A 21,279-nucleotide genomic window follows, 5' to 3' on the forward strand; every position below is an offset into this window, starting at 1 on the left:
AACCCTTTCCTGGAGGGGCCAGTTCAAGACCCCATCGCTTCCCTACTTCACCAACTTCAACAATAATACTAACACCACAACCTTTCCCTTTCCCCTATCCCCAGTATGCAGAAATATTAGCAAAACAAACCAGTGAATGGTGATGGAAAGCTCAGAGTGGTACACAAATGCAGATGAGTTTTTAAACATGAGTGATGAAGTAAAGCAAAGAAGAACAGAGGTAACCCAAGACACCACTGATGAGTAAAATGATATCAGATGTCATTTCCCCAATAGGATAAAGGACACAGGAAACTGTGGAGGCAGTGTAGCACTGTTAATCAGAAACCAATGGAGTTTTGAAAAGAATAGTCAAATAAACAGGCATGCGGAAAGCAATTATACAGCTTACTTAGTTCAAACTAGGGACCAAAGCAGTATTTACTGTGATACACAATCCGCTCCCAAATAGTAGGAGACAGAGACAGGAATATGAAACCAACAAAGAACTAGTTAACACAACAGCAGAGGCAGCTAGTAGCACACGTAACGCTAGAGCACAGCTACTTATCAAGAATGATTTCAGCCACAAAGAAATAAGTTGGGACCCACATGGGGGACCTGTGGAGCTGAAAGTAGAAAGAAGAATGTCAAGCAAATTGCAAGAGAACCCAGACTTTAGAGGAGGGAGCTTTGCTGGGGCGAGGTAATTCCTGAATGCTGTGTGATGGGAAAGGAAACACAGATGTTAAGTTAGCAGACTAGATGGAGTAGCTAGCCAGAAAGTGCCAGGAAGCAGAGAACTTCATACCCAGAAGAAAGAGGAAATAACAAAAATAAAGAGTGCCTTTAGTTCAGACACATATACAGAGAAAGCAAGAACATAAAGGCAAAAGAGTATGGAAAAGCTATAGAGCGCGAAGGACAGACAAGAGAAGTGAGCAGATTTGGCAGAAACGCATATGCAAGAGGAGGGAGACCGAGTGACAATTTGAGAATGACATAGCAACCAAGGCCAAATCTGAAGCAAAACTTCTCCACGGCCACATCAGAAGAAAGACGATAGCAAAAAACCAGGTAATTTGACCGAAAAAGTTGTGAAGTGTTGAGCACACGATTTAAAGAGGTCTTTCCAGTGAAAATAGGAGCAATGCCAGACAGACTAGGAAGAAGGGTACACTGACAGGTACTAGGCACTATACACACAAGAGGAGTAAACAAACATTTGATGGAGCTGGATACGTCACAGCCAATAAGATCGGACACTGTGTCACCATGAATTCTGCAAGAGGGAGCAGAAGTATTGTCCGGACATAAAACAGTTGTCAGAGATTTGAAAGACAACAAACGTAATCCCTATATTTACAAAAGGAGACAGGCAGGAAGTAAAACACTTGGAGAGTAGTAGTTAATAACCATTACAGGTTCAGGGTTGACAAATCTTATCTTGTAAATTTGTTGGAATTCTATGACAAAGTAACGGAAGTGAGACAGGAGAGAGAGCGATGGGCTGACTGCTTTCTTCACAAACTGCAAGGTGTTTGATAGTGTACCCCAAAAGGAACGGGTTAAAATTTGAAGAGCATGAAGGATTCAGCCAGATATACCCCTGTTTGCTGAGGATGAAAAAATAACTAGAATAAAAATAGACGAAGACGTGGGAAGACTGCAAATGGATCTCAACCAACTGCAGGACTCATCAGATAATGGTTGCTTGATGCCATTCCCAGCAAACAGAAGGTTATGAAGTCTGGGAAAGAGACCAAAAGACTCAGGGGACAGAGACTGCAAAACTCACTCGACGAGAAAGACTTAGTATAGTGCCTAGAAAATCGTCAAAGACTCACATTAACTGATTGTTCTCTGCAACCAGTACTCGAATAGCAAATCTAATAGTAGCCTTCAGGAATCTCAACTGATATTCCGGACCCTTCATACAACATATGTCAGGAGCATCTGGAAGTATGCTCAACTGGCATGGAACCAACATGTGAAGCCACACGTTAAAAATGGAGTACAGAGGTATGCAACGAGAACTAAAGAATATGAGCTACAAGGTGAAATTAGCGGCACTGATTTTAATGATAGTGGAAGACAAGAGAGAGAGATGTAACATACAATATACCCAATAGTAATTGTAGCACAGAAAACGACAGACTATTTAAATGGTGAGAAGCAGGTACCCTGGGGCACAGAGAGAGAGAGAGAGAGAGAGAGAGAGAGAGAGAGAGAGATAGGGATCCTTAACCTTGTCAAACCCTGTGTAAAAAAAAAAAAAAAAAAAAAAAAAAAAAAAAGAGAGAGAGAGAGTGTCCTCACCTCCATGCCAGGGAGTCAAACTCACGTGCTGTAGTTACGATGGAGAGTATTACCCACGTACCATTACACTTTAGCAACAATCTGCAATTTCCCAAACACTGCTGCCGTATCCACTCTCACAAGCTCTCCCTCCCTTTCTCCCTAAAACCCTCCCTCATCACATTCCCTATTCTCAGTCCTACCTTCCTCCGTACCTCTCTCTCTCTTATCCCTTCCTCCCTCATCCCTACCTCCATCCATTCATCAATAAATCCTTCCCTATTTCATCCTTCCCCTCCCTATACGCTTCTTACATTCTCCTATCAAATTCTTCACATTTAATACTTCTCCATCTCTCCATCCCTCCCACCTGGCAGCCTTCCACTATGTCTCCTTCCATCCCACTAAGTATCAAACCTTACCTCACACACCTTGTTTAAATCTGCCACAACACTCCGTCATTCCATTTCTTCCGCTGTCCTCCTATGTAGTCCATACTTCTTTCCCATTCATTTCTGCTTCGCTCCCTACTTCTTTCCTATAGGAGAATGAAAGAATGAACGGGGACTCGAACCCCTGTCCATGCTAGTAGCAGGTACAATGCTGTAACTGCTCAGCCCCGGTGGCCGAATGTAAGCTCTATGGCTGAGGAGTTTGGCCTGCTACATGCAAGGACAACGGTTTTTGGCCTCTTTTCTTTTGTTTCTTCAGTGACAATCATTATTATGACTTATGGGTGAATGGACTACATGATTTTGTGGAATATGAGAATAGAAGTTCCATAAAGGCTTCAGGGTATGTGGGATTCAACAGTCAAATATGTACTCACTGTAACACCATCCTTTTACAAACTGTGTGGTTAAGTGGTTACAGGAGAGGATCTGCTGCTAGCCTGGGCCATGGTTGGAGTCCCTGTGTATTCTTCAGTTTATTCATCGACAGGTTATGACGACTGTCAATATATATATATATATATATATATATATATATATATATATATATATATATATATATATATATATATATATATATATATATATCAACAACCTGCCTGAGGACAATGCAGTGGTAAAATTAGATTTCAAGAATGCATTCAATCTCCTGAAAAGAGATGTGGTATTAGCAGCAGTACAAGAACATTTCCCTGGTCTCTTCCCTTACACAGGTAATGACACGGGGACAGGAAATGGGTCTCATCCTGAATCCATCCAAATGTGAAATCATCTCAATCAACAAGTGATAAATGCAGTGAGATCAAAACTACCAGGAGCAGCAGTCATTGCCCCCACAAACAGTGTCTTGCTAGGAGCACCTCTGGGAAGCAATGCCATTGACACAATTCTCAGGAAGAAATTGGAAGCGTTAAGGAGAATGGAACAACGAATAGGCAATCTGGACACCCACGATGCCTTGTACCTTCTCACAAAGTGCTTGAGTCTGCCCAGGTTGACATATTTCCTAAGATGTGCACCTTCATATGATAACCCTATACTGCACGAATATGACAGTATCCTGAGGCAGATTTTTATGAAAGTACTTAACCTTACTCTAGAAGACGAGCAGTGGAACCAAGCTACACTTCCAGTCAGACTAGGAGGCATTGGTGTCCGCAAGTCATCACAGATTGCGCTACCTGCTTTTCTGTCCTCATGTATTGCATCCAGAGGGCTTGTAGCAGCGATTCTCCCTGAACATCTTAGGGACAAGATTGGAGTCCAGGACCAAAAGTTCATTGACGGAGCCATGATCTGGGATAATCTAACGGGCTCTGAAACCAGACCTGCTCCCCCCAACAATTACAAACAATCGCACTGGGATGGTCCAATAGTGGAAAATAGAGCCTCAACAATGCTTCAGAGTGTGTCAGGGAAGGATAGAGCCCGCTTTCTGGCAGTGAGAGCCCCTCATGCAGGGGATTTTCTGTTGGCTGTTCCCAACTCCAGCCTTGGCACACGCCTCGACCCACAGACCATCCGCATCGGTGTTGCCCTTCGACTTGCCGCCCCTATTCTCACCGAACACATGTGTATTTGTGGCAGTGAAGCAGCAGACCGATTCGGGTACCATCGTCTTGTGTGCCGTAAATCCGAGGGAAAGATTGCAAGACATGAGGAGGTTAATAACACTATCAAGAGGAGTCTCACAACAGCCGGATGCCCAGCAGTAAGGGAGCTACCCCAGCTATGCAGATCTGATGGCAGCCAGAAGCGTCCAGATGGTATCACCCTTCAAGCCTGGACAGATGGGAAGCAGGTGGTGTGGGACTATACATGTGCATCTACCTTGGCTGATACCTATCTCCAATACACCAGGGAGGAATGAGGGGCAGCTGCCAGCTTCAGGGAGTCCCAAAAGTCTAGAAAATATGGAGAACTTGCCCATCATTATATGTTTGTTCCCATAGGCTCAGAGACCCTTGGCTCATGAGGAAAGAATGCATCTAAATTCCTTAAAGAGCTGGGAAAAGACTCATCAGGGTAACTAGGGATCCCAGGGCAGCTAGTTTTCTGTTCCAGCGGCTCAGTGCGGCTGTTCAAAGGGGTAATGCCTGCTGTATTTTGGGCACATGCCCCAGCTCTGAGGAGCTGGATGAGATTTTCGCCTTATAATCGGTGATACACACGTAACAACATGTACCGTACACGCCACCTTTATATTAACAATGCATCTCTTAAATCTTTTGTATCATATTATGTAATAAAATATTCCTATTGGTAAAAAAAAATATATGAAAAGATGGGGTGGTAGGGGAAGTGGAATATTCAAACGGCTTCAGTAAGAAATCCAAATATTCTTCCTTTAAGCCTTTCTATCCACTTCTCCGAGGCTATGGGTCCCACAATTTACACCAGAGGTGGACCCCATCCTATATATATAATCTCAATGCACCACGCAGAAACTGGCAGTATATACAGAGACAGATCGCAGTCCCACGTACATAGGGACGGACGAGGTTCTCAAGTGACGCTCTTATCCACTCGGCCACAAATGCCTCAAAGCTGGACAGCCTGGTTCACAAGCCATGTTTCCGGTAGGTTTGTGACACAGGATTTCCCTTCCCTGAAACCATACTGGGTGTCATGTATAAACTCATTCCTTTCTAGGTGTTCCACCACTCTTCTGATAATCTTCTCCATGACTCTGCACTTGCTGGTGTACTCCACCATTCTGGCTTTCCAGTCATTCCTGTCTCCACTAAAAATACTTCCTTAAATCTCATGTTGGACTCTTCACATACTTCTCGGTCGTTTTTTGTGAACTCCCCTCCTTCCTTCCTCAGCCTCATTACCTGGTCCTTGACTATTGTTTTCCTCCTCATGTGGCTGTACAACAGATTCGGGTCAGACTTGGCTTGATACAATGTCGTTTTCGTATTACCGCTGGGCCTCCCTCCTTATCTGTGCATGTTTCTGGCTCTTCGACTAATCTCCTTATATTCCTGAGTCCTTTATCTTCTATATTTTTTTCATTCTCTAGCACACTTAGTTTTGGCCTCACTATACCTTTGAGTGAACTAAGGGCTCGTTCTGGTCTTCCCATTATTTCTGGTTCCCTTGGGAATGAATCTCTTCTCTGCCTCCTTGCATTTTGTTCTCACGTATTCCATCATTTCATTTACTGATTTTCCCATCAGTTATCTTTCCCACTGAACCTCAAGCAAGAAATTTCTCATGCCTGTGTAGTCCCCTCTTTTGTAGTTTGGCTTCTCTTGTCCTACTCTTCTTGCTTCCCTCTCCACTTGTAACCCTATGCATTCGAAGCTCAGGCCCATATGATAACTTGCTCCAAGAAGCATTTCATATGTGATGTCTTCAATGTCTGACACCTCCGTGTGTGAGTGTGTGTGTGTGTGTGTGTGTGTGTGTGTGTGTGTGTGTGTGTGTGTGTGTGTGTGTGTGTGTGTGTGTGTGAGAGAGAGAGAGAACTCATCTATTTGTGGTTGCAGAAGTCGAGACAGCTCCTGGCCCCGCCTCTTCACTGATCGTTACTAGGTCCTCTCTCTCCCTGCTCCATAAGCTTTATCATACTTCGTCTTAAAACTATGTATGATTCATGGCTCCACTACGTCACTTGCCAGACTATTCCACTTCGTGACAACTCTATGACTAAAGAAATACTTCCTAACATCTCTCTGACTCATCTGAGTCTTCAACTTCCAATTGTGACCCCTTGTTTCTGTGTCCCATCTCTGGAACATCCTGCCTCTGTCCACCTTGTCAATTCCTTGCAGTATTTTGTATTTAACCCTCCTGTCATCCAGTGTCGTCAGGCCGATTTCCATTAACCTTTCTTCGTAGGACATTACCCTTAGCTCTGGAACTAGCCTTGTTGCAAACCTTTACACTTTCTCTAACTTCTTGAAGTGCTTGACCAGGTGTGGATTCCAAACGGGTGCTGCATACTCCAGTATGGGCCTGACAAAGAGTGTACAGAGTCTTGAATGATTCCTTACCAAGGTTTCGGAAAGCTGTTCTCAGTGTGTGTGTACTCACCTAGTTGTGGTTGCAGGGGTTGAGTCTCAGCTCCTGGCCCCGCCTCTTCACTGGTCGCTACTCAGTCACTCTACCCGTTCCATGAGCTTTATCATACCTCTCCTTAAAGCCATGTACAGATCCTGCCTCCACTACATCACTTCCCAGACTATTCCACTTCCTGACAACTCTGTGTCTGAAGAAATACTTCCTGACATCGTGTGTGTGCATTCATCTAGTTGTAATCACCTAGATGTGGTTGCAGGGGTGGAGTGATAGCTCCTGGACCCGTCTCTTCACTTGTCGTTACTGGGTCACTATTCGTGAACCGTGAGCTTTATCATTCCTCTGCTTAAAGCTATATATGGATCCTGCCTCCACTACATCGCTTCCCAAACTATTCCACTTCCTGACTACACTGTGGCTGAAGAAATACTTCCTAACATCCCTGTGATTCATCTGTGTCTTCAACTTCCAACTGTGTCCCTTGTTGCTGTGTCCCATCTCTGGAACATCCTGTCTTTGTGCACCTTGTCAATTCCTCTCAGTATTTTATATGTCGTTATCATGTTTTCCCTATCTCTCCTGTCCTCCAGTGTCGTCAGGTCGATTTCCCTTAACCTCTCCTAGTAGGATATACCCCTTAGCTCTGGGACGAGTCTTGTTGCAAACCTTTGCACTTTCTCTAGTTTCTTTACGTGCTTGGTGCCGCATAGTCCAATATGGGCCTAACGTACACAGTGTACAGGGTCCTGAACGATTCCTTATTAAGATGTCGGAATGTTGTTCTTAGGTTTGCTAGGCGCCCGTATGCTGCAGCAGTTATTTGGTTGATGTGTGCCTCAGGAGATGTGCCTGGTGTTATACTCACCCCAAGATCTTTTTCCTTGAGTGAGGATAGTAGTCTCTGGCCCCCTAGACTGTACTCTGTCTGCGGTCTTCTTTGCCCTCCCCCAATCTTCGTGACTGTGCACTTGGTGAGGTTGAACTCCAGAAGCCAATTGCCGGACCAGGTCTGCAGCCTGTCTAGATGTGTGTGTGTGTGTGTGTGTGTGTGTGTGTGTGTGTGTGTGTGTGTGTGTGTGTGTGTATGTGTGTGTGTGTGTGTGTGTGTGTGTGTGTGTGTGTATGCGTGTGTGTGTGTGTGTGTGTGTGTGTGTGTGTGTGTGTGTGTGTGTGTGTGTGTGTGTGTGTGTGTGTGTGTGTGTGTGTGTGCGCGCGCGCGCGTGTGTGTGTGTGTGTGTGTGTGCGTGCTTGTTTCCTGGTAAACACCACATTCGCCCGCTACCATGCATATTGCAAAAACAAAAAAAGATTCACGATCCTGAAATCGCAGTAATTACTTTTGCGGTGTGAAGCCCCCAGAAAAAACTTTTCAGCCCGGCTGCCAATAAACCAAATGCATTTCAGAGTTCCATTTCACTCAGTGTCGATTATTTAATTTATAAAAAAAGGGGGCGCAGGTGTGGGTCGGGTATGGAGATATTTGCATGTGTGTGGAGGCTGCCGATGGATTGCTCATGCCTCTGCCCGGACGCAAACACTGCATTGAAAAATGTATCACTTGTCCATAACATGTGTAGTGAATTTGGTTATAAATGGGGTTATTATGGGATGGATGGATGGGTTTGTGTGCGCGAGTGCATGAGAAAGAGAGTGAAGGGCGATAAAGTACACTGAAAAAGGTAAACAGGATATTTTACAGTCCACCTGAGACTATCTAGAACAAGAGCTATCTACTAATACATCGATGAAGGACTAATTACTTATCAGATAGTCGAGGCAAGGATTATAAAGTAGAAGATTTTCTTCACCAGCCTCTCCACTTCCAACCACTGGCGGCATGAGACGCGGAACAGGAAAAAAATACCGCGTTTTTTTTTTTTTTTTTTTAAAGCGGGTATGGACATTTTGCAGAACAGGTAAAAGTGAATGGACGTCAAAGACTTCAGTTACTTCTACTACAATTGCTTACGCATCTCCATTTAAGGAAAAGCAATGTGACTACCACTGGTCATAGACAGGGCCGCGGAGGTCGTCCCCCCCCCTAACCCTCTCCAGGTATAATTCAGGTAATTCTCCTTAGAAGCGCTGTGGTTCAGATGCATCGTAGTAAATTTAAGTGTCTGTTGGATCCAATGTCAGGATACTGCTGGATACTACCCGCAGTGGACTGACAGTCGCCGTATTCTATGTTCACAAAGAATTTACCTAACTGATTCTCGAAGGAACTGTTACAGCCAAACAGCTTCTGGGAGGAAGGCTACTCCAGTACTTTACAACTTGATCAAGCCACTGTCGTATTAAACTAAGCACTACGAAGTTTCCTACAATTACCATTTTTTCCCCTGGTGATTTTTTTCCTGTTACCCCATAAACAAGTCAGGTAATCTTTACAGTGTGAACACTTCAAGTAGATTCTAACAATTTTTTGTCACTAACATCGTAAGAGTATGTAAATAAACATTATTTACCTTAAGTTACTGTACCTGTAACCGTGGTACCTCAGCCTCACAAGTACGTACATAGAGACCTTATTAACGGACACGCATAAATCAATACATCAACAGGAATTATAATCAAGAAAAAATTCGGGAGCCCCAAAGAAAGAGCAAACTGGCGGACACTTAAATGGCCAGGCCAAGACGAGAAAACTGGAAAAGCGACACAGGAAGAAAGAGCCAATTCAGGGGCCCCTATTTAAAGAGCAATAGAAAATCGGGAGGCCCAAAGGAAGAGTAGAATCTGAGGCCCCTAAATAGACACCAAGAAAAAATTTGGGAGGCCCACAGGAAGAACAAATTCGCGGGCACCTAAATGGCTCGACCATGACGAGAAAATTGCGAAGGCTACACACGAAGAAAGAGCAAGAGGAAATTGGGGACGTGCAAAGGAAGAGCACAATTTGGGGCGAATAAATAGACAAAAATAAAAGAATTAGTGATGCCCACAGGAAGAGCAAATATGTGGGCACCTAAATGGCCTTGCCACAACAAGAAAACTTAGAAATCGCCACACGAAGAAAGAGCCAATTCGGGGGTCCTTATATAAAGAGCAACAGAAAATTGGGGAGGCCCACAGGAAGAGCAGATTCTGGAGCCCGTAAATAGACACCAAAAAAAAAAGGGAGATTTTACTCAGGCCTACTGATCTTTGCCAATCAAAATGCTCATAAAATAGGCCTATAGGGGAGACTGTGATGCCAAGCCCTGTGCATCTATTGAATCACTTTGTACTTCTACTGAGTGTGCACATGTATGAATGTGTGCGCGCGCTTGCGCTGTGTGTGTGTATGTGTGTGTGTGTACTCACCTAATTGTGGTTGCAGGGGTCGATTCACAGCTCCTGGTCCCGCTTCTTCACTGGCCGCTACTAGGTCCCTCTTCCTGCTCCAGGAGCTTCATCATACCTCTTCTTAAAGCTGTGTATGGATCCTGCCTCCACTACATCACTTCCCAGACTATTCCACTTCCTGACAACTCTGTGACTGAAGAAATACTTCTTAACATCCCTGTGATTTATCTAAGTCTTTAATTTCCAACTGTGACCCCTTGTTGCTGTGTCTCATCTCTGGAACATCTTGTCTCTGTCCATCCGGAACTAGCCTTGCTGCAAACGTTTGCACTTTCTCTAGTTTCCTTACGTGCTTAGCTAGGTGTGGATTCCAAACTGGTGCTGCATACTCCAATACAGCCCTAACGTACACGGTGTACATAGTCATGAACGATTCCTTACTGAGATGTCTGAATGCTGTTCTTAGGTTTGCTAGTCGTCCGTACGCTGCAACAGTTATTTGGTTGATGTGCGCCTCAGATGTGCCCGGTGTTATACTCACCCCGAGATCCCTTTCCCTAAGTGAGGTTTGTAGTCTTTAGCCCCTTAGACTGTACTCCATCTGCAGTCTTCTTTGCCCTTCCCCAATCTTCATGACTTTGCACTTTGTGGGGATGAACCTCAGAAGCCACTTTCTGGACCAGGCCTGCAGCCTGTCCAGATCCCTTTGTAGTTCTGCGTGGTCCTAGTCCGACTGAATTCTTCTCATCATCGCCACATCATCTGCAAACAGGGACACTTCTGAGTCTGTTCCTTCCGTCTTGTCATTCACAAATACCAGAAACAACACAGGTCCTAGGACTGACCCCTGTGGAACCCCACTCGTCACAGGCGCCCACTCTGACACCTCGCCTCGTACCCTGACTCGCTGCTGTCTTCCTGACAGGTATTGCCTGATCCATTGCAGTACCTTCCCTGTTATCCCTGTCTGGTCCTCCAGCTTTTGCACTAATCTCTCGTGGAGAATTGTGACAAACGCCTTCTTACATTCCAAAAAAAAAAAAATGCAATCTATCCACCCCTCTCTCTTTCTTGTCTTACTGTTGTCACCCTGTCATAGAACTTTAGTAGGTTTGTGTGTGCTGGCTGTCGCTGATAAGCTCATTCCTTTCTAAGTGTTCCATCACTCTTCTGATAAACTTCTCCATGACTCTGCATGCTTTACATGTCAGTGACACTGGTCTGTAGTTTAATGCTTCGTATCTATCTCCTTTTTCAAATATTGGGACTATATCTGTTGACTTCCATACCTCAGGTAGTCGCCCTGTTGAAGACTGTTGTTAGTGGTACACATAGCGCCTCTGCTCCCTCTCAGGACCCATGGAGAGACGTTGTCAGGCCCCATCGCCTTTCAGGTATCTAGCTCGCTTAGCAGCCTCTTCACTTCTTCGTCAGTTGTATGTATTGTGTCCAACACAATACATGCAATACATGTCTCCTCTGTGAACATTTTTTGAATCTCATGTCGAGCTCCTCACATACTTCGAGGTCGTTTCTTGTGATCTCTCCTCCTTCCTTCCTCAGCGTGATTACCTAGTCCTTGACTGTTCTTTTCCGCCTGATGTGGCTGTACAACAGCTTCGAGTCAGATTTGGCTTTCACTGCTATGTCATTTTCGTATTATCGTTGGGCCTCCCTTCCTACCTGTGCATATTCATTTCTGGCTCTGGCTCACTTGCCTTCTATAATATATATATATATATATATATATATATATATATATATATATATATATATATATATATATATATATATATATACGTATATATATGTCTTGCCGAATATGTAAAACTGGTCTATTAGCAAGAACTCATTTAAAGTTAAATATTTTCTGAAATTTTCTCTTATACGTTTAAAGACATATTTTTCTCATTAATGTTAATGTAATTTTTTTTAATTTTGCACCAAAAGAATTTTATAAAACTTACCTAACCTGATTATTATAAGAGCAATTTATTTTAGCCTGACCCAACTAAATATATTTTAAATACGTTTACAATAATTTAGTACTAAACAAACACAATCAAATATATTTTTTTCGTTAGGTTCAGAATGATTTTGGCGAAATTATTGCATACACAAATTTTCACTTGTCCTATATGGCAAGATGGCGTTGCTATTTAAGCCAAGATCGCAAGTTCTGCCTTTTCGGCACGACATATATATATATATATATATATATATATATATATATATATATATATATATATATATATATATATATGTCGTGCCGAATATGTAAAACTGGTCAATTAGCAAGAACTCCTTTAAAATTAAGTCCTTTCTAAAATTTTATCTTATACGTTTGAAGATATATTTTTTTCATCAATGATAATGTAAAAATTTTTAATTTTGCTACAAAAGACTCTTAGAAAACTTACCTAACCTTATTATAACAAGAACCATTTATTTTAGCCTAACCCAACTAAATATATTTTATATATGTTTACAATAATTTAATACTAAACAAACACAGTGAAATATATTTTTTTCATTAGGTTTCGAATGATTTTGGCGAAATTATTGCATACACAAATTTTCACTTGTCCTATATGGCAAGATGAGCGTTGCTATTTAAGCCAAGATCGCAAGTTCTGCCTATTCGGCACGACATTTTATATATATATATATATATATATATATATATATATATATATATATATATATATATATATATATATATATATATATATATAACTACAGTTTTTAAACTGCAACATTAACACCCCTCCTTCAGAGTGCAGGCACTGTACTTCCCATCTCCAGGACTCAAGTCCGGCCTGCCGGTTTCCCTGAATCCCTTCATAAATGTTACTTTGCTCACACTCCAACAGCACGTCAAGTATTAAAAAACCATTTGTCTCCATTCACTCCTATCAAACACGCTCACGCATGCCTGCTGGAAGTCCAAGCCCCTCGCACACAAAACCTCCTTTACCCCCTCCCTCCAACCCTTCCTAGGCCGACCCCTACCCCGCCTTCCTTCCACTACAGACTGATACACTCTTGAAGTCATTCTGTTTCGCTCCATTCTCTCTACATGTCCGAACCACCTCAACAACCCTTCCTCAGCCCTCTGGACAACAGTTTTGGTAATCCCGCACCTCCTCCTAACTTCCAAACTACGAATTCTCTGCATTATATTCACACCACACATTGCCCTCAGACATGACATCTCCACTGCCTCCAGCCTTCTCCTCGCTGCAACATTCATCACCCACGCTTCACACCCATATAAGAGCGTTGGTAAAACTATACTCTCATACATTCCCCTCTTTGCCTCCAAGGACAAAGTTCTTTGTCTCCACAGACTCCTAAGTGCACCACTCACTCTTTTTCCCTCATCAATTCTATGATTCACCTCATCTTTCATAGACCCATCCGCTGACACGTCCACTCCCAAATATCTGAATACGTTCACCTCCTCCATACTCTCTCCCTCCAATCTGATATTCAATCTTTCATCACCTAATCTTTTTGTTATCCTCATAACCTTACTCTTTCCTGTATTCACCTTTAATTTTCTTCTTTTGCACACCCTACCAAATTCATCCACCAATCTCTGCAACTTCTCTTCAGAATCTCCCAAGAGCACAGTGTCATCAGCAAAGAGCAGCTGTGACAACTCCCACTTTGTGTGTGATTCTTTATCTTTTAACTCCACGCCTCTTGCCAAGACCCTCGCATTTACTTCTCTTACAACCCCATCTATAAATATATTAAACAACCACGGTGACATCACACATCCTTGTCTAAGGCCTACTTTTACTGGGAAAAAATTTCCCTCTTTCCTACATACTCTAACTTGAGCCTCACTATCCTCGTAAAAACTCTTCACTGCTTTCAGTAACCTACCTCCTACACCATACACTTGCAACATCTGCCACATTGCCCCCCTATCCACCCTGTCATACGCCTTTTCCAAATCCATAAATGCCACAAAGACCTCTTTAGCCTTATCTAAATACTGTTCACTTATATGTTTCACTGTAAACACCTGGTCCACACACCCCCTACCTTTCCTAAAGCCTCCTTGTTCATCTGCTATCCTATTCTCCGTCTTACTCTTAATTCTTTCAATTATAACTCTACCATACACTTTACCAGGTACACTCAACAGACTTATCCCCCTATAATTTTTGCACTCTCTTTTATCCCCTTTGCCTTTATACAAAGGAACTATGCATGCTCTCTGCCAATCCCTAGGTACCTTACCCTCTTCCATACATTTATTAAATAATTGCACCAACCACTCCAAAACTATATCCCCACCTGCTTTTAACATTTCTATCTTTATCCCATCAATCCCGGCTGCCTTACCCCCTTTCATTTTACCTACTGCCTCACGAACTTCCCCCACACTCACAACTGGCTCTTCCTCACTCCTACAAGATGTTATTCCTCCTTGCCCTATACACGAAATCACAGCTTCCCTATCTTCATCAACATTTAACAATTCCTCAAAATATTCCTTCCATCTTCCCAATACCTCTAACTCTCCATTTAATAACTCTCCTCTCCTATTTTTAACTGACAAATCCATTTGTTCTCTAGGCTTTCTTAACTTGTTAATCTCACTCCAAAACTTTTTCTTATTTTCAACAAAATTTGTTGATAACATCTCACCCACTCTCTCATTTGCTCTCTTTTTACATTGCTTCACCACTCTCTTAACTTCTCTCTTTTTCTCCATATACTCTTCCCTCCTTGCATCACTTCTACTTTGTAAAAACTTCTCATATGCTAACTTTTTCTCCCTTACTACTCTCTTTACATCATCATTCCACCAATCGCTCCTCTTCCCTCCTGCACCCACTTTCCTGTAACCACAAACTTCTGCTGAACACTCTAACACTACATTTTTAAACCTACCCCATACCTCTTCGACCCCATTGCCTATGCTCTCATTAGCCCATCTATCCTCCAATAGCTGTTTATATCTTACCCTAACTGCCTCCTCTTTTAGTTTATAAACCTTCACCTCTCTCTTCCCTGATGCTTCTATTCTCCTTGTATCCCATCTACCTTTTACTCTCAGTGTAGCTACAACTAGAAAGTGATCTGATATATCTGTGGCCCCTCTATAAACATGTACATCCTGAAGTCTACTCAACAGTCTTTTATCTACCAATACATAATCCAACAAACTACTGTCATTTCGCCCTACATCATATCGTGTATACTTATTTATCCTCTTTTTCTTAAAATATGTATTACCTATAACTAAACCCCTTTCTATACAAAGTTCAATCAAAGGGCTCCCATTATCATTTACACCTGGCACCCCAAACTTACCTACCACACCCTCTCTAAAAGTTTCTCCTACTTTAGCATTCAAGTCCCCTACCACAATTACTCTCTCACTTGGTTCAAAGGCTCCTATACATTCACTTAACATCTCCCAAAATCTCTCTCTCTCCTCTGCATTCCTCTCTTCTCCAGGTGCATACACACTTATTATGACCCACTTCTCGCATCCAACCTTTACTTTAATCCACATAATTCTTGAATTTACACATTCATATTCTCTTTTCTCCTTCCATAACTGATCATTTAACATTACTGCTACCCCTTCCTTTGCTCTAACTCTCTCAGATACTCCAGATTTAATCCCATTTATTTCCCCCCACTGAAACTCTCCTACCCCCTTCAGCTTTGTTTCGCTTAGGGCCAGGACATCCAACTTCTTTTCATTCATAACATCAGCAATCATCTGTTTCTTGTCATCCACACTACATCCACGCACATTTAAGCAACCCAGTTTTATAAAGTTTTTCTTCTTCTCTTTTTTAGTAATTGTATACAGGAGAAGGGGTTACTAGCCCATTGCTCCCGGCATTTTAGTCGCCTCATACGACACGCATGGCTTACGGAGGAAAGATTCTTTTCCACTTCCCCATGGACAATAGAAGAAATAAAAAAGAACAAGAGCTATTTAGAAAAAGGAGAAAAACCTAGATGTATGTATATATATATATGCATGTGCGTGTCTGTGAAGTGTGACCAAAGTGTAAGTAGGAGTAGCAAGATATCCCTGTTATCTTAGCGTGTTTATGAGACAGAAAAAGAAACCAGCAATCCTACCATCATGCAAAACAGTTACAGGTTTTTGTTTCACAGTCATCTGGCAGGACGGTAGTACTTCCCTGGGTGGTTGCTGTCTACCAACCTACTACCTATAATGTATTATATATACCTATAATATATTATATATATATATATATACATATATATAATATATATATATATATATAATATATATATTTATATGCAAAACAACCACTCTGAAAGAATAGAGAAATTCCAAGCGCTTTCGTGACTACTCACATTACCAAGGAACTATGAAAGTAAAGCATCCAAGGAAGCTATATAAGGGGTCTGGCCAGAACCTCACTATCAGATCCCACAACGGTTAAACACCTGACGCGCGCCGACCCAACTTGGATAGGTCCTTTGCACAACTCACCCACAAACTATTCTACCCAAGAAAATTTAAAAATTATTATTTGTCCTGTGTATTATTAAATTCTTCCCAAATTCTATTAATTATAAATGGATCTAATTTATATAAACCGAAGGAAATATTCATATTATTGTCAAAACTGTTTTTTATGAAACAAGATTCAATTATATTCCTGTCGACCATGGGCTTGCTTGATACTACTTTCTCAACTTTTTGAAAATCAATTGGATGGTTAAAATCTCTTACATGAATAAATAGAGCATTGGAATCTTGTCCAGTTCTAATGCTATATTTATGTTGTTTTAATCTTAGTTCGAGAGTTTTACCAGTTTGACCGTAATAAACTTTATCGCAAATTTTACAAGGAATCTTATAGACACATCCATCAGCATTTTGGGGGGAATTCTTTATCAAAAGTTTTTTTACTGTATCAAGATTTTTGAATACAACTTTAATATTAAAAGTCTTAAGAAGAGAAGGCATATCAACCAAGTTTTCATGGTAAGGTAGAACCAACATATTTTTAGTTGAATAAGGCTGGTTGTCCGTTTTTGGATTGTAAAAAGTATTTCTAGCAACTTTAAAAGATTTATCAATTACATTTCTTGGGTATTTTAAATCATTACCTATTTCATAAATTTTGGATATTTCCTCATCTATGAACTCAGGACTACAAATTCGTAAAGCTCTCAAAAACATTGATGAGAAAACAGACAGTTTGACTATATCTTGATGCGAGGAATAATAGTGGACATAGGAACAGTTATTTGTAGGTTTTCTGTAAATTTTAAATTTGAATTCATTATTACCCTTAATAATTAAAACATCTAGAAAAGGCAATGAGTTATTTTCTTCAAACTCAACAGTAAAGTTAATAGAATGGGCTAAGCTATTTAATTTTCCAAGGAAATGGTTTACATTTACATTTTTGGGCATAAGACACAAAATATCATCAACATATCTGAACCATTTAGCTCTATTAGGGAGGATTGTGTTAAGCAACCTTGTTTCAAAAAAATTCATGTATAGGTTACTAAGAACAGGTGAAAGAGGATTTCCCATTGCCATACCAAACTTCTGAGTGTAAAACTTATCATTAAATAAAAATTTTGCATCAACAATGCAAAGTTTAATAAGTTTAATGATAGTAGGAACTGGCAATGGTAAATCATAGTTAACGAGTTCTTCAGATAAGAAACTTAATAAATCATCAACAGGAACTTTCGTAAACAAGGAAGTAACATCAAAACTAACCATGTTAAAATCATTTAAGTCAGTCAAGGAGCTTAATTTATCAACCAAGTCTATGTTGTTTTTAACATTAAAGTTAGAAATTTTGCCAACAATAGGGCTCAAAATATCAACAAGCCATTTGGATAATTTATATGAAACTGACCCTATGGAGCTAATAATTGGTCTGACTGGATTCCCTGGTTTGTGTGTTTTTATTAGTCCATACATGTAAGGTAAAGATGGATTAGTGGAAGTAAATTGTTTGACTAATTCATCTTTGCCTTTCAGTAGAAGTTTTATTGTTTTATTGAAATTGCTGTTAACGGTTTCTAGGGAATTTTTACTGCAACATTAATGAAAAATATATATCTTTAAACGTATAAAAGAAAATTTCAGAAAGGACTTAATTTTAAATGAGTTCTTGCTAATTGACCAGTTTTACATATTCGGCACGACATATATATATATATATATATATATATATATATATATATATATATATATATATATATATATATATATATATATATATATATATATATATATATACATGTATATATATATATGTCGTGCCGAATATGTAAAACTGGTCAATTAGCAAAAACTCATTTAAAATTAAGTCCTTTCTAAAATTTTCTCTTATACGTTTAAAGATATATTTTTTCGTTAATGTTAGTGTAAAAATGTTTAATTTTGCTCCAAAAGAATCTTAGAAAACTTACCTAACCTTATTATAACAAGAATAATTTATTTTAGCCTAACCCAACTAAATATATTTTAGATTTGTTTACAATAATTTAATACTAAACAAACACAGTGAAATATATTTTTTTCGTTAGGTTCAGAATGATTTTGGCGAAATTATTGCATACACAAATTTTCGCTTGTCCTATATGGCAAGATGAGCGTTGCTATTTAAGCCAAGATCCCAAGTTCTGCCTATTCGGCACGACATTATATATATATATATATATATATATATATATATATATATATATATATATATATATATATATATATATATATATATATATATATATATGTCGTGCCGAATATGTAAAACTGGTCAATTAGCAAGAACTCATTTAAAATTAAGTTCTTTCTAAAATTTTCTCTTATACGTTTAAATATATATATATTTTTATCAATGTTAATGTAAAAATTTTTAATTTTGCACCAAAAGAATCTTAGAAAACTTACCTAACCTTATTATAACAAGAGCAATTTATTTTAGCCTAACCCAACTAAATATATTTTAGATTTGTTTACAGTAATTTAATACTAAACGAACACAGTGAAATATGTTTTTTTCGTTAGGTTCAGAATGATTTTGGCGAAATTATTGCATACACAAATTGTCACTTGTCCTATATGGCAAGATGAGCGTTGCTATTTATGCCAAGATGGCAAGTTCTGCCTATTCGGCACGACATATATATATATATATATATATATATATATATATATATATATATATATATATATATATATATATATATATATATATATATATATAGTGTGTGTGTGAGAGAGAGAGAGAGAGAGAGAGAATGGGTGTGGTGTGTTAGTACGGGGGGGATGGGAGAAGGGGTGGTTTACGGGTGGGGTGTGTGTGCACTTGTGTTTCTGGGCGGATGGGATGAGACGAGTATTGGTAAGATAAGATAAACTTTACCACAGAACTCTATACTACACATACTGTATGTATAGCACATAAGTCCCGGGTAGCTAAGCGGGTGTAATCTCAGACTTATAACCTCTGCACTCATGTGTAGCTGAGGATAAGGGAGATATAGATGTCTCATAACTCGATCGCTAGCGCACTCAGCTCACTGAGGTCCAGAGTTTGACTCTCCAGTACGGTTGGAAAACATTAGGGACTTGTTTCCATAAGACATCTGCTGTCCATGTTCACCCATCAGTATAAAATGGGTACCTGGGTGTTAGCCGACTGGTGTGGGTCGCATCCTGGGACAAAACTGACCTAATTTTCCCGAAATGCTTAGCATAACAAGCGGCTTTCTATATAGTAGTATGTCATTGATGTCAGCTACGCCTGCATACCCTGTACATGAACTTGTAGAAATAAAGATATTATTATTAGTTTATTATTATTATGATGCCACCCCTGAAAAACCCGAACAGCAGTGTGGGGCAGTGAGGCTTAATTAAGCTATAATCACCCGAAACACTACCGAGCCCGGATAGCTCAGTCGGTAGAGCATTAGGCTTTTAACCTAAGGGTCCAGGGTTCGAGTCCCTGTTCGGGCGGATGTTTTGATTGTTGAGAAAATATCGGATAAAATTGTCTTATATATGATGACGATATCCTCCCATGGAAATAAAGACAGTGAAACACAGCAAGCTGGTGTTCCCGCCATGTAAGTCATACATTATGGTAGCAGCACACTACTACGGGGGAATCCATGTAACTCGTATGGATTTTGTGTAGCTGTACACTGTGGATATTCCAGTAACACAGATCAGGGCAGCTGTACTGTGAAGGTGTTCCACCACACAAAGCTCAGAGCACCATGAGTGTTCAGTTTTTCTTTTCCTAGACGTGTCGCAGTGTTTATTAATTTGTTTTCTATAGGCTCACGCAACCTATTATTAACAAAGAAAAAAATAATTAGGGAAACTGGTAAAATAATTGACATATGTAAATGTCCACTAAATTACAAAAAATACTGAATGTGTTGGTTATATAATCAATTAGTTTTAAGTATTTCAGCATCTTTTAATGTTGCCTTCACAAACATATTGAAAAATTCTGGGGTCACTCGTAGTTCTGGCCATAATGCTGTAAATTATGGGCTTACTCGTAGTTCTGGCTATAATGATGTACATTTATGTAATGGGTTTTTCCTTCAACACTTCATAGCCTTATTACAAACTATGTACTTCAATTTTTTGATGAGTAAGAATTCTGTATATTTTTTTATTTTGCGCGTGGGTATATGCACTGTGTTGTGTGTATTGTACTGTATATTATAAAATATTGTACTGTATATTATGTGCTGTACTCTATATTATGAAATAAATGAGGAAGTCTCATAACTGTTGAAGCTTTCAACAATGAACATTATTTATTTTAACGTGAACCCCATTCTTATGATTAAAGATCACTTAAATAGAAAAAAATGGGATGCAATGATACATGCATTCTCCATGGGCTTCCTTTCTTTTTTGAACACCCTGATTCACACCACGCTGTCTTTCCAAAGCGAGCGAGGTAGGTGTAGGTGTAGGTGGGTGTAGGTGGGTGTAGGTGGGTGTAGGTGTGTGTGTGTGTGTGTGTGTGTGTGTGTGTGTGTGTGTGTGTGTGTGTGTGTGTGTGTGTGTGTGTGTGTGTGTGTGTGTGTGTGTGTGTGTGTGTGTGTGTGTGTGTGTGTGTGTGTGTGTGTGTGTGTGTGTGTGTGTGTGTGTGCGCGCACGTATGCATGCGTACGTGTGCGCGTATGAACGCATGTGTATTTTGGGTACCTGTGTGTCGAGTGC

General features: G+C 40.2%; 1 non-coding gene across 1 annotated transcript; it reads left to right on the forward strand.

The window, feature by feature from the left end:
- The first annotated feature begins 19,976 nt into the window (after positions 1-19,976).
- On the forward strand, positions 19,977-20,049 carry TRNAK-UUU (transfer RNA lysine (anticodon UUU)). Its single transcript has one exon. It is a non-coding gene; the product is annotated as a tRNA-Lys (tRNA).
- The last annotated feature ends 1,230 nt before the right edge of the window (positions 20,050-21,279 follow it).

This window comes from Cherax quadricarinatus, chromosome 31, assembly GCF_038502225.1.
Source record: "Cherax quadricarinatus isolate ZL_2023a chromosome 31, ASM3850222v1, whole genome shotgun sequence".
NCBI lineage: Eukaryota > Metazoa > Arthropoda > Malacostraca > Decapoda > Parastacidae > Cherax > Cherax quadricarinatus.